This window comes from Orycteropus afer, unplaced genomic scaffold, assembly GCF_000298275.1.
Source record: "Orycteropus afer afer isolate SDZICR_OR568_19922 unplaced genomic scaffold, OryAfe1.0 scaffold00023, whole genome shotgun sequence".
Lineage (NCBI taxonomy): Eukaryota > Metazoa > Chordata > Mammalia > Tubulidentata > Orycteropodidae > Orycteropus > Orycteropus afer.
This window is the reverse complement of record NW_006921610.1, coordinates 8,766,918-8,781,235: the sequence shown is the minus strand read 5'-3', so window position 1 is coordinate 8,781,235 and position 14,318 is coordinate 8,766,918.

Here is a 14,318-nt window from a genome sequence, read left to right as displayed (position 1 = left end):
AAACTGATTGACAGGTGGTGGATTCTGATGATTCGGCTAGAAATTCTATGCTTGTAAAAGTATCCACTGGGTCAGATCCTATGAACAGTTGGAAAGACTTAGGACTAGGGGAGCACCAGTCATAGACTTGTCCTTCGAAGCAAGTGTTCTGGACTGGTCGTGTAGTGATCTGCTATTTAGCATCTCAGGAAGCATCCAATACAAGCACTTGACTGCTAATTAGATTCAGTTTTTCCAATAAAGAGTTTGAGAGGAGTAAACCCAATATAATCACTGCTTCTGCTTTGAGCTCAATTTTGCTCATTCCTTTAAGAAATAGAACTTAGTCTATTTCTTCTTGACATAGTTTCCATTACCTTGGAAATTATTTTGCAAGATAAAACAGTTGCTTTCTAATTATGTGAGTCCTTGAAATGGGTTGTGTGTTTCCTGTGAAACTGTTTTCATAAGATTTCAGGCTAAACCTGTTTAGGTAGATAAACTCATAATGAAAATAATTGTAACCTAGTTCTGCTGTTCTTGTTTATAATTACTTATTTTAACAATCACTATTATATGTTTCTCTACCTCTCAAAATATTAGTTCCTGAAAGTATGTCTCTTTAGTCTTTATCTTGTCCTAGGAGCTAACTCCTCCCAGGATAACTCTCACTGTAAATGGTCAATCCTGTAGGAAAAGCCCCAACTCTGGCTTTTTAGCCCCACTCAAAGAATGATATCAGAACATATAAATACATTCCCCAAAGTCTGTATTGTTACATCTTAACACCATGTGTAAAATATCAACAATCAAGGTTAAGTTTTATACAAATTGGTGCAAAGGTGACCACAGCTATACTTCCCAAGTGAGTAAAGGATTTAGGCTTGCATCTTCTTATTTCATACTTTGAGGTTCCAGCACCCAATTTCTCGAGTGTTATCTGTTTCCAAAATAGATAAATTTTTACATTGTAATGTAATACAGTCAAAGAATCTCAAAACTCTATTTCTAGTAATGGTATCTAATAATGCATGAATCCATGGCCAATTCTGGTGGTTTTCCCCAAAGCATAACAACAGTTTACATCAAGGTGAATTCAAGTCTCAAACTCTTGCCAATTGGTTGTTGTTGTTGTTGTTATGTGCCGTCGCGTCAGACTTGACTCATAGCGACCCCTCCTTGGGTTTCCGAGGCAGTATCACTACAGAAGTAGGTTGCCCAACCTTCCTTCTGAGGAGTAGCTGGTGGGTTTGAACCACCAGCCTTCTGGCTAGCAGTCAAGTGCCTTAGGCACTACGCTACCAGAGCTCCCAATTGGTAGCAGCTTGAAAATTTGTTTTATATTCCTAATAGCTCCATTAAGATTTCAAAGATTCTGCAGACAAGTTTCAGACAGAGTACAGGCATACCTAGGAGATACTGCAGGTTTAGTTCCAGACCACCTCAATAAAGTATGTATCACAATAAAGAGAGTCACACATTTTTTTTGGTTTCCCAGTGCATATAAAAGTTATGTTTATGCTATTAATCTATGAAGTATGCAACGTTGTTGTTGTTGTTGTTTTTATGTGCTGTCAAGTCAGACCCAACTCATAACAACTCCTCCTTGGGTTTCTGAGGCAGTATCACTACGGAAGTAGATTGCCCAAACTTCCTTCCGAGGAGTGGCAATACCATTATGAAAAAATTTGAAATATTATGAGAATTACCAAAATGTGACATGGAGACATGAAGTGAGCACATGCTTTTGGAAAAATGATGCTGATGGAATTGCTCGACACAGTTTTACCACAAACCTCCAATTTGTAAAAAAAAAAAAAAAAAAGTGAAGCTTAAGAAAATGAAGTATGCCTATATAAACCAGAGTATACTGTACATTCCCTATACTGGGTTCTGGATATAATACATCAATCTGGCCCTTGAAAAACCCAGGCGTATCGTGGCAAGTTATGGAGGACTACCATAAACTATATCAAATACTAGTCATAATCACAGCAGCTGTGCTGGATGCAATATCTTTAATAGAATATATCAACACAGACTTAAGGGCTTGAAATGTGGCTTTTCTTTTTGCAGTTGTGCACTTCAGGCTGCATCAGGAAATAAGGGAAAGCAGTTCCCGTTTACCTGGGATGAACAGCTGTGCACAATCAGAACTTTCCTCAGGGCTATATTGTGTCCTGCTCTCTGGTGGAATGTAATCCAAAAGGATCTTGATTGCCTTCACACTGGTGGTAGTTAGGGCTTTGTGTCAACTTGGCTGGGCCGTGGTTTTGAGTGCTCGGCAGCTGGATGCCGTGATTCCCCATGATGAGACTGGAATCAACTCCACGGTGGAATCTGCTGTGAGCAGCTAGTTAGTTCCCTTCAGGGTGTGGCTTGCTTCCAGTATATATGGGGAAGCTTTAAGGAAGATCTCTAGCTTTATTGGTAATTTGGATCTTGGTTTTGACAAGTCTTTATCTCCAGTTCCTAGACTTGAACCAGTGGTCTGCCATGTTTTCTGCTGATCTTACTCCTGGACTTGAACCAGTGGCTTGCCATGTTGCTTATTCATCTTGGGATTGTGCCATTTTACTGTCCACTTTGGGTTCAGCAGCCTCAGCAGCCAGCAGCTGCATGAATTACGAGAAGCCTCCAGCTCCAGTGGGACTGGAATAAGAAGTAGGTCAAGGTTGAGGGGCCTTCAGCCAACCCCTAGGGTTGGCACTCTGAATTCGGACTTCTAACCTCCTAAACCGTAAGAAAATAAATTATTGTTTGTTAAGACCAACGATTTGTGGATTTCTGCTTTAGCAGCAATAGAGAACAAAGATAACAGTAGAGTATCATACTAATCCATTCATTGAGGATATCATGGTAATGGGACCTGGGGAGCAATAAATGGCAAGTAATTTTGATTTCCTGGTAAGTCACAGTATACCAGAGAGTTCCAAATAAACCCTACAATAATAGCTCTCGACATTAATGTTGTTTTAGGAGATGCAAAATCTGAGATATGCTGGGAAGTCTCCTATAAGATAAAGGAAAATCATTATACTTCCTACCACTAAGAATGATGCACCAAAACTTGATAGACCTCTTTGGATTTTGGAAACAAATGAGTCGTGGAAGTATTCCTAAGCATGTTATCTATTACTTGACTTTGAAAGTTTACAGTTTCGAGTAAGGACCAGAACAAAAAGATATTCTACTGCAGGCATAAGCTAGGAAATGTATTCCTGTCACTTGGACCATATGGCCCAACATATTCTATGATAATAGAGGTATCCTTATGATAAATAAGGATGCCATGTGGGTGGTTTTTCTGGCAAAATTAGAAGGAGAATCACAGTGCAGACCTTTGGGTTCTGCAGCAAAGCTACACCATCTGCTGCAAAGAACTACTCACCTTTTGAAAAGTAGCTCTTGGCATCTACTCAGCACTGGCAGAGGCTGACCAAGGTATATCAAGAGATTATATGAATCTAGTAACACATCATGAGCTCAGATTGTCAGTGGCATCAAGTTATAAAGTTGGCTGGACATCAACAATCCATCATATTTTGGAAATTAGGTCTGAGCTGGTACAAAGGGCACAAATAATAGCTAGCTGAGACTACTGTGTCACCTATGGCTAATTGTATTATTTATCTAATGTACTGCTGTGTAACAAATGGTCCCAAAACTTAGTGGCTTAAAACAGCATTCATTATTACATAATTCCTGTGAGTCAGGAATCCTGAAACAGTTTAGCTGGATTCTCTGGCTCAGAGTCTTTCACAAACTGCAATTAAAGTACAGCTGGGGCTGTGGTCCTCTCACAATTCAACTGAGGAAGAATCTGCTTCCAAGCTTAACTTCATATCACTATAGGCAGGATTCAGTTCCTTGCAGGTTGTTGGCCTGGTGGCCTCAGTTATGAGCTGCTGGCAAAAGACCACACTCTGTTCCTTGCCATGTGGGCCTCTCCATATTGCAGCTCACAATATGGCAGTGTGCTTCCTCAGAGTGAGCAGGTAAGATGAGTCAGACAGAAAGAGTGGAAACAAGACAGTGTTCACAATCTTTTGACCCTAATCTCAGGAGTGACATCCCTGGGAGGAGAGGGTAGGGAAAGTGGTCAACTAGATAATAGACACATTATCTTACTGGTCTGATAGAGACTGGTAGAACTCCTGATACTGTAGCCCTTAGACAACCTTCAAACCTGGAACTGAACCCACCCATGGGGATTATCTTGCAGTCAAATAACAGAGATGCCTATGAAGTGAAAATTAACATTCATGAGGAACATACTCCTAAAAATAATCAACCATACAAACTAAAGGGGCTGAATGTTCCCAAAAACAAAATTCAGAAAACACTAAGGGGCAGAAAAGAAGGAGGATTGGAAATAGGGAAACCAGGCAGGAAGCAAGAAGAGTGCTGCTACTTTGAGGGAGTTACAACTAATGTTACAAAACAACATATGTAACAGTTGTTGAAAGGAAAACTAGTTTGCTCTGTAAACCTTCACCCAAACCACAATTAAAAAAAAAAAAAAAAGTGATGTCCCATCACTTTTGCTGTACTTTGTCCATTGTAAGCAAACAGCTAGGTCTAATTCACACTCATGTGGGGGAGGGAATCATATAAGGGTGTGAATACCAGGAAGCAAGAATCACTGAGAATCCTTTAAGAAGTTGCTTACTACACGGTAACATTAATACCCATGGAACACATGTAACACTAACCCTTGGCGTTATGGGAAGCTCCCTATAACCACCTCACAGAGAAGGAAAAACTATGATCAGCTTAAGATTTGGGGATAAAGTGAAATGGACTATTGCTTCATAACAGCTTTACTCAGATGTGATGATAAACGATAGTGGTAAGGAAAAATTCTTTGCATGGAGAGAGAAGTGACCAGAGGTAAGAATATTCACCATCTCTTGGATACGATGAATAGTCTGTACGGCTGGTCACAGGCCTAGAAAAAAGCAAGATAAAAAATTCAGAGACAAAGAGGTCTAGGGAAGAAACAAGTGAATGGACCTAGCGTGGTGGCCACAAAGGATGCAGATCTTTGTGTTTCACCTCCATGGAGAGCATCCACCACAAAGTCAGCAGTGTACAACCAGAAGAACCAGATGACTTGCTCAGGGGATGTCAGCCAGCCTCTGTCCTTGTTTGTATAAAGTATCCATGACTGTAATAGTTGTGTCAGGGATGCAATATGGACATGGCCCTGATAGGCAGGGGCTCCCTCTCCCCAAGGCAGATTTATCTACTCTCATTGTTGAATATATGATCTGACAGGGTAGAGACAAATGATGACCATTTGATATGGCTCATTCCAAAAGCCAATGAACCACTTGCAGTAAGTTGATTACACTGGATCCCTTCCACCAGAGAGGGGCAGAAATTTGCTTTACTGAAAGTGATACATATTCTTGGTATGTCTTTGCCTTCTCTTCTGGCTTCAGCTAATGTCAGTTGTCTAGAGGTCACATTGTGTTTGGTTTATGTAAATGGAAGTCCACGAGCATCACCTCAGACCAAGGAACCCAATTTATTTTGAAGGAAGTGCAACAATGGCATGATCACTTCTTAAAGGTGCAGCTAAGTCCCCAATTTTGGGATGAAATCCTGTAGATACTTTGAACCAACAGCTGTGATATGGTGCTAAGTCCCAAAAAGCTAGAATTTATGCATACAGGAATCAAGGCATGAAAGTAGGAGTAGTACTGCTCATGATCACTCCAACAATGACCATCATAGGGGAATTTTTGCATGATGCCTATGCAACTTTTGGATCTATTAGACTAGATGTCCTGGTTGTGGATAAAGTGGAGATAGGGGAGGTTTCTATCAGGATCTCAAGAGGAGTTTCATTAAACCTTAGCAGCTGCTACCTGGTCATTTTGAGCTCTTCAGGCCAGTAGTTTAGAAGCCCGATAAATGGTTTACTTACTAGGGTTACTTACCGATTGATCATGATGAGGTGATAAGGTCACTGCCACCACACAAGGACAGAAGAAGTATGTCTGAAACACAGTTCTCGGAGGAATCTACCATAAAAGGATGCTCCTTCTTATACTTCCTTGACACTCACTATACCCTTACAATCCTATGGCTTTCTATTGCAGGACATGCTGCTTGCACCCTGGGAACTTTCCCTGGCTGAAAACATGCTCAGCCTATGCATGGAGCAGATCAAAATGACAGAGAGTCAATGCTCCCAGAAGTAGCTCCCAACCAGTGATAGATGGGAGTGGGTGGCTATATACTCCAGCCTTTTCACCCTTGGGAGGGAACTAAATATTGCTATAGACAAGTAACTGCTACAGAAGTTTGGAGGGAGCAACTACAACAGGCTAAATAGAAAAGGTGTCGTGGAGGAAGTGAGAGTATAAGTCTTGAAAGATCAGATTTGGAAAAATGGCAAAGAGAAGAGAGTGCACTGGATAGGAGGAATGACAAGGGCAACAGTCTCAGAGTGAGAGAACTTTCTTTTACTCTAAGTGGGATAAACTAATGTTTCTTATCTGTTTGTATGTACCAAGCACTGTATTTGTCTACTTCATAAGGAGAGAAAAACTAGATAAATTTGACTGAAGCTGAGCATTTGAGTAGAAACATGGACTGGAAATTTGAATTTCAGGCTCAAGAGTTTGAGGTATGTTTGTTGGATGTGAATAGTGAGAATGAAACATAAAATCATTTTAGAAGCTAATTTGGGGAAGTGGTTCAAGATGGCTTCGTTGTCAGATGCCTCATAATGTCTCTCTTACAACAAAGACCCAAGAAAACAAGTGAATTAGACAACTTTGGAACTCTGAGCATCAAAGGCAAGGCTGAAGCATTGGCTCAAGTGCCAAGTGGAAGGAGAGACCATACAAAAACACTGGACAGAGAGTATTACAAATTGCCACACTGAACCGGCACAGTGTGTCCATACTGAGACAAAGCAAACAGCATTTCCAGCCAAAGTCCCCATTACCTGGTGCAGCCAAGCAGAAGTAACTTTGTACCCACATCCAGAGCTTCTCAGGAGAGCTTCCCACCCTGCAAAAGTTGTTAACTAACCTCACCAACTACATTCCCTCAACCTCCTATGCCAGAGGATCATGGACCTGTTGTGTCCTCCCCTCTCCTTTATCCATCCCTGTAAATGCAATCACACGCCAGGGACACCCACAACCACCCTGCTTCCTGAGCCAGGAGTCCACAGACTGGTGACGCTCACCGTTCTGCTAAGCCATTCACACCTGGGATCCATAGATCAGCAGCGCCCACCTCTCCGTCTGGCCACTGGCACCAGGGCCCCACAGACCAGTGGCACCTGATGCTCCACTTAACCACTGATGTGAACTGGGGCACGTGCTTCTATGCCCAGCCATTCACACAAAGACCTACAGACCAGTGATGCCTCCTACTCCCTCCAGCCATCTGCATTGGGTGTCTGAAAACCAATGCCACACCTTTCCTTGCATTGCACTCTAATGGACAAGGGTACACCCTCCTAGTGGGCAACTACGGACAGGTGATATCTTCCCTTCTTGCAACCTGCACAGTCAACCCCCTGTAACTGGAGACTTGTGCCCACTCTGACCACTGGCACACAACCCTCCCCACCTGGGACTACTGATGAGAGTTTCTGTGTCACCCACTCAGTGACTGATGACTCAGATACCCTTGCCCCAACCACCTGGCAACTGGCAGTGCACATACACAACACCCAACTTAGAGACCAATGAGTATGCTCCATGCAAGCACACCTAGGTGAACAGCCAGACAAACACATCACCTCACCAACAATGCTAGTCTCAGTCACCCAACAAGACCAGCAGAGACACGTGCTCATACACCCAGCTGCTGCCCCACCCACCTGGAGACAAGTGATAAGAGCTCCAGTGCAGCCAGCATAGCACACACACTCTCTACCTACTCAGATATGTCAAAACAAAGTGGAAAAAACAAAAACAAACAAAAAAACAGAGTAGCAAACAAACATGCACTAAATAAATATAAAACACTATAATGCCTTGGAAACCACCCCCTCCAAAAAAAAAGAAAAAAGAAAAAAAAAAAAAAACCCAAACCCATTGCCATCAAGTCGATTCTGACTCATAGAGACCCATGTGTCATAGTAGAACTACCCCATAGAGTTTCAAAGCTGCAATCTTTATAGTAGCAAATAGCCACATCTTTCTCCCATGGAGGGAATGGTGGGTTTGAACCACTGATCTTTTGGTTTGCAGCTGTGCCATCAAAACAACAGATGATATCAAATCACTTAAAGATGCAGGACAAGACAACCAAAATAAAGAACAAGGAAACCTTCCAGAGGAAGAAATAGTAACAAAACCATCTGATAAAGAATTCCAAAGACTAACAAATAGGATTCTCCAATAAATCAAGGAAAACATAGACAAAACCAAAGGAAAGAGACCAAAAAAAAAAAAGGAAAACACAGAAAAAGCAATAGAAGAATTCAGGAAAACAATATAAGAACAAAATGACAAGATAAATAGACAATTATAAACTAAACAAAAACAGCAACTAGAAATCCAAGATTAACAATAAAATTTCAGAAATGGACAACTCAATGGAAGGACATAGTTGGAGAACTGAATCAATGGAAAACAGAATCAGCAAAATAGAGGACAAATCCCTTGACATCCAAATCCCTTGAGGAAAAATCAGAAAAAAGAATGAAGAAAAATTAAGAAAGCCTAAAAATTATGTGGGACAATATCAAAAGGAAAATGTTACATGTGATCAGAATTCCAGGACAGGATGGGGGGTGGGAAATCCATATAGAGAAGATTTGCTGGCAGAAATCTTCCGTAATGTCATGAAAGATAAGAAGAGATCCATCCAAGAAGCTCACAGAACCCCAGACAGGATAAACACCCAAAGAAAGTTACAAAGACATCATAATCAAACTTTCCAAAACCAAAGACAAGGAAAGACTCCTGAGAGCAGTTCAAGAGAAATGAAAAGTCATCCACAGTGGGAAACCAATAAGATTAAACTCTGATTACTCAGCAGAAACTATGCAGGCAAGAAAACAATGGGATGACAAATATGAACATTGAAAGAAAAAACTGCCAACCAAGAATTATGTACTTAGAAAAACTGCCTCTCAAATAAGATGGTGAAATTAGGACATTTTCTAATAAATAGAACTTAAGGGAAATTGTAAGATCTAGACCAACCTGTGGTAGTTAAGGCGATATGTCAACTTGTCTGGGACTGGCTTTGAGTGGCTAGGCAGCTGGATGTAATTTCCCATGATGAGACTGGCAATCAACTCCATGGTGGAATCCGCCACAAGCAGCTGACTCTTTAGGAATGTTGTCTGCTTCCTATATATGAGGAGAAGCTTTGGGAGTGCTTACAACTTTTTGGCACACTTGGACTTTGCATGTAGCCAAGCATTCATTCAGCAGACTGCCATGCTCTACTGATCTTGGGACTTTTAATGGGCTTGAATCAATGGCCTGCCATGTGGTTTGGTAATATCAGGACTGTGCCTTTTTACTTGTTGACCTTGGGTTTGTCAGCCTCAGCAGCCAGCAGCTGTCTGAGTGAAGAAAGCCTCCAGCTTCAGTGGGCTGGGAGCAAGAGGCAGAGCTGAAGTCCAAGGTTGAGGGGTTTTCACCCAGTCCCTAGAGCCTGGCACTTTGAACTCAGGCATCTAGCCTCCAAAACTGTAAGAGAATAAGCAGGAATCACCCATTTGTGGTCTATTCCTATTATAGCAGCACTAGGTAACTAAAACACAACTTTACAAGAAATAATGAAGAAACAGAGAACAAACAACATGAGAAAACAAATTGATATTAGGACCCAAGACAGCATCAGCTAGATACCAGCCCAGATAAAGAATTTTCAAAAACAAAACAAAGCTAAAAGACTGAAAACAGGGAACCAGAAATGTCAAAGTGTAAATGATGACAACATCAAAACCAAAAGGAGGAATAAATGGTATAGTTACAGAACTTTCATATTGAGAGGAAGTCAAGGTGATGTCAAGAAGTAAAAGACTACTTTAAACTTAGGAAGATAAAGAAAGGTAAATTTCAAGATAAAAACAAAGAAAGTTAACAAACCTACTCATCAAAAAAGAAAAATAAGAAAAACATAAAGATGCAATAAACATAAAATCAACAACAAAAGTAATGAAAAGAAAATCTTCAAACAAAAAATAACTCAACACAGAAAATTAAATGGAGGAAAGAAAGTATCAATACCACCAAAATATCATAAGAAAATGACACAGTAAGCTCATACTTATCAATAATCACACTGGATATAAATGGCTTACATGCATCAGTAAAGGTCAGAGGGTGGCTGGAGTCAGATAAGAAAAAAAAAAAAAAAGCCTGTCAATATGCTGTCTATAAGAGACATACCATGCATAGGGACAAAGTCATAAATAAAGTAAAACTCAAAGAATGGAAAAAAATATATCAAGCAAATAATAACCAAAAAAAAAAAAAAAAAAAAAAAAAAAAAAAAAAAAAAAAAAAAAAAAAAAAAAAAAAGAGCATAGTCCAATAAAATAGGCTTTCAGGCAAAATCCACCATAAAAGATAAGGAAGGACATTATACAATGATTAAAGGGTCAATCCACCAAGAAGACATAACCATAATAAACATATACACAACCAGTGACAGGGCTCCAAAATACATGAAACAAACTCCAATAGCACTGAGAAGAGAAACAGGCAGTGTCATGATAATAGTAGGAGACTTCAACACACAACTTTCTATTCTGGTGAAGGACAGAAAAACTAGAAAGAAACTTAAGAAAGATACAGAAGATATAAATGCCACAATCAAGCAACTCAACTGCATAGGCATATATAGAACACTCTACCCAGCAGCAGTAAAGTACACATTCTTTTCCAGTGCACATGGATCATTCTCCAGAATAGACCACTATTAGACCACAAAGCAAACCTCAATAAACTCTAAAACATCAAAACAATACAAAGCACTTTCTCTGACCACAATGTTGTACAAGTAAAAATAACAGAGAGAGCAAGGAAAGAAAAGAAAATACATTTAAACAGAATAACATTTTGCTTAAAAATCATTGGGCAATGAAAGAAATCAAAGATGAAATTAGAAAAATTTCTATAATAAAACAAGAATGATAATACAACATACTAAAACCTTTTGGATACAGCGAAAGCAGTGCTCAGAAGTCAATTTATAGTAACCAACACACGCACCAAAAAAGAAGAAAGGACCAAAATTAAAACTATAACACTACAACTCCAACAAATAGAAAAAGAGCAGCAAAAGAAGCCCACAGTCATGACAGGAAAGAAAAGAACAAAGATTAGAGCAGATATAAATGAAACTGAGAACAGAAAAACAATAGAAAGACTTAACAAGACTAGAAGTTAGATCTTTGTAAGGATCAATACAATCTAGAAACCAGTAGCCATATTGCCAAAAGAAAAGCAAGAGAAGAAGCAAATAACCCAAATAAGAAATGAGATTGATGATATTACAAAAGAGCCAACTAAAGTAAAAAGAATCATAAAAGAATATGATGAAAAACTGTACTCCAGCAAATTTGAAAATTTAGAGGAAATGGGAAAATTTCTAGAAATACTCTACCTATCTATGTTAACACAAACTGAAACACAAACACCCTACTTACCTAAACTAACACAAACTGAGGTAGAAAAACTGAACAGACCCATAACAGAAAAGATTGAAGAGTTAATTAAAACAAAACCCACCTCACAACAACAAAAAAGACCTGACCTGGATGGCTTAACTAGAGAATTCTACCAAACTTTCTACTCAACCTATTCAGAGCACAGAAAAGGAAAGAAGACTCCTGAATTCATTCTATGAGATCAGCATAACCCTGATATCAAAGCCAGGCAAAGACACCACACACACACACAAAAAAGATAATTACAGACCAATATCCCTCATGAATATTCTCACAAAAATTCTCAGCAAAATTATAGCTGATATATATATAAATCAACAACCTTTTAAAAAATAACACATCATGACCAAATGGGATTCATATCAGGTATGCAAGGATAGTTCAACATTAGAAAATCAATTGACACAATGCATCACATAAATAAAACAAAAGAAAAGAACCCCATGATTGTCTCAATTGATGCGGAAAATGCATTTGATAAAGTCCAAAACCCATTCCTGAAAAAAATTCTCAGCAAAATAGGAATAGAAGGAAAATTCTTCAACACAGTAAAAGGCATTTATACAAACCTATAACCACCATTGTTCTCAAAGAGAGAGATTGAAAGCATTTCTCTTGAGAACAGGAGCCAGACAAGGATGCCCTTTATCATTACTCTTATTCAACATTGTACTAGAAGTCCTAGCTACAGCAACAAGGTAAGAAAATGAAATAAAAGGCATTCAAATTGGTAAAGAAGAACTAAAACTATCCCTATTTGCAGATGATATGATCCTATTCATAAAAAATCCCAAAGATACCACAAGAAAGCTACTCACACTAAGAAGAATTCAGCAAAGCAGCAGGATACAAGATGAACGTAGAAAAATCAGTTGAATTCCTCTACACCAACAAAAAGAACTTTGAAAAGCAAGTCAGGAAAACAATACTATTTATAACAGCCACCCCTAAAAAGAAAATACTTAGGAATTAATCTAACCAGGGACAAAAAAGACCTATATAAAGAAAGCTACAAAACACTACTGAAAGAAACTATAAGAGACCTACATAAATGCAAAAACATACCATGCTCATGGGAAAATATCAGTACTACTCAAAGTGATATACAGATATAATGCAATCCTGATGGCATAGTGCCTAAGACACTTGACTGCTAACTAGAAGGTTGGAAGTTCAAACCCACCAGCCACTCCTTGGAAGGAAGATTGGGCAATGTACTTCCATAGAGATACCTCCTCGGAAATGCAAGGAGGGTAGCTATGAGTCAAATAGACTCAATGGTAGTGAGTTTGTTTTTTTAATTTTTTTTTTAAATTCAAACTCCCACAGCATTCTTCAATGAGATGGAAAAACTAATCACTAACTTTATGTGGAAAGGAAAGAGGCCCCAGATAAATAAAGCATTACTTAAGAAGAACAAAGTAGGAGGCCTCCTCACATTACCTTATTTCAGAAACTGCTATATAGCCACAGTAGTGAAAACAGCCTTGTATAGGTACAATGACAGATACAAAGACCATTAGAACAGAATTGAGAATGCAGAAGTAAATCCATCCACCTATGGATAGCTGGAGGGGACTGGAACAGATCGAGAAGTCAGCTGCAGGGACCCAGGTGAGGAGAGGGAACCCAGGCCACATCCCACAAGCAGCAAGGCAGGAAGGCAGGGAGAGGACAGAAAAGGCAAAGAGGACCAGAATAGATTGAGGAGTCAGCTGCAGGGATCCAGGTAAGGGTGTTGGAGGGGTCCAACAGCTAAAGGAGACAAACTTGTCTGTCGGTTTGTCTTACTATAGTGACATGTTGCTGTGAGTCTTGAGGCTGTGCCACTGGTGTTTCAAACCCAGTGGGGTGCACCTGGTGCACAGGTATCAGCCTGGCTTGCAGACTGAGACAGACTAGGAAGAAGGAGGAGACCGTCCACTTCTCAAAGAATTGGCCAGGGAAAACCTTATGAGTAGCAGAGAACACTGTCTGATACATTACTGTGCAATTTTGTGAATAGTCTGGAAACATTGTCCAATATAGAGGAGGAAGATGAGTCACTTATCTTAGAAAGCTCTCAAAGTAGGACTGGGCAAGAGCTGCATTATCAGAGTAAATTCAGCCTACTCATATGGATAAGGTAAAGCTTTAGAGACCTCCATTTGCAGATGTGGCACCACTCAAATTGAGGAGAAACAGTGGCAAACATGCATTAATAATTGGAACATGGGACATATGAAGTATGAATCTAGGAAAATTGGAAGTTGTCAAAAATGAAATGGAATACATAATGATTGATATCCTAGGCATTAGTGAGCTGGTTTTGGCCATTTTGAATCAGACAACTATATGCTCTACTATGGTGGGAATGACAGTTTAAAGAGGAATGGTGTAGCATTCATCATCACAAAGGATGTTTCAAGATCTGTCCTGAAGTACAATGCCATCAGTGATAGAATAATATCCATACGCCTACAAGGAATACCCATTAATTCGACTATTATTCAAATTTATGCACCAACCACCAAAGCCAAAGATGAGGAAATTGAAAATTTTTATCAACTCTTGCAGTCTGAAATTCACCGAACATGCAATCAGGATGTGTTAATTATCACTGGTGACTGGAATGCAAAAGTTGGAAACGGAGAAGAATCACCAGTAGTTGGAAAATTTGGCCTTGGTGACA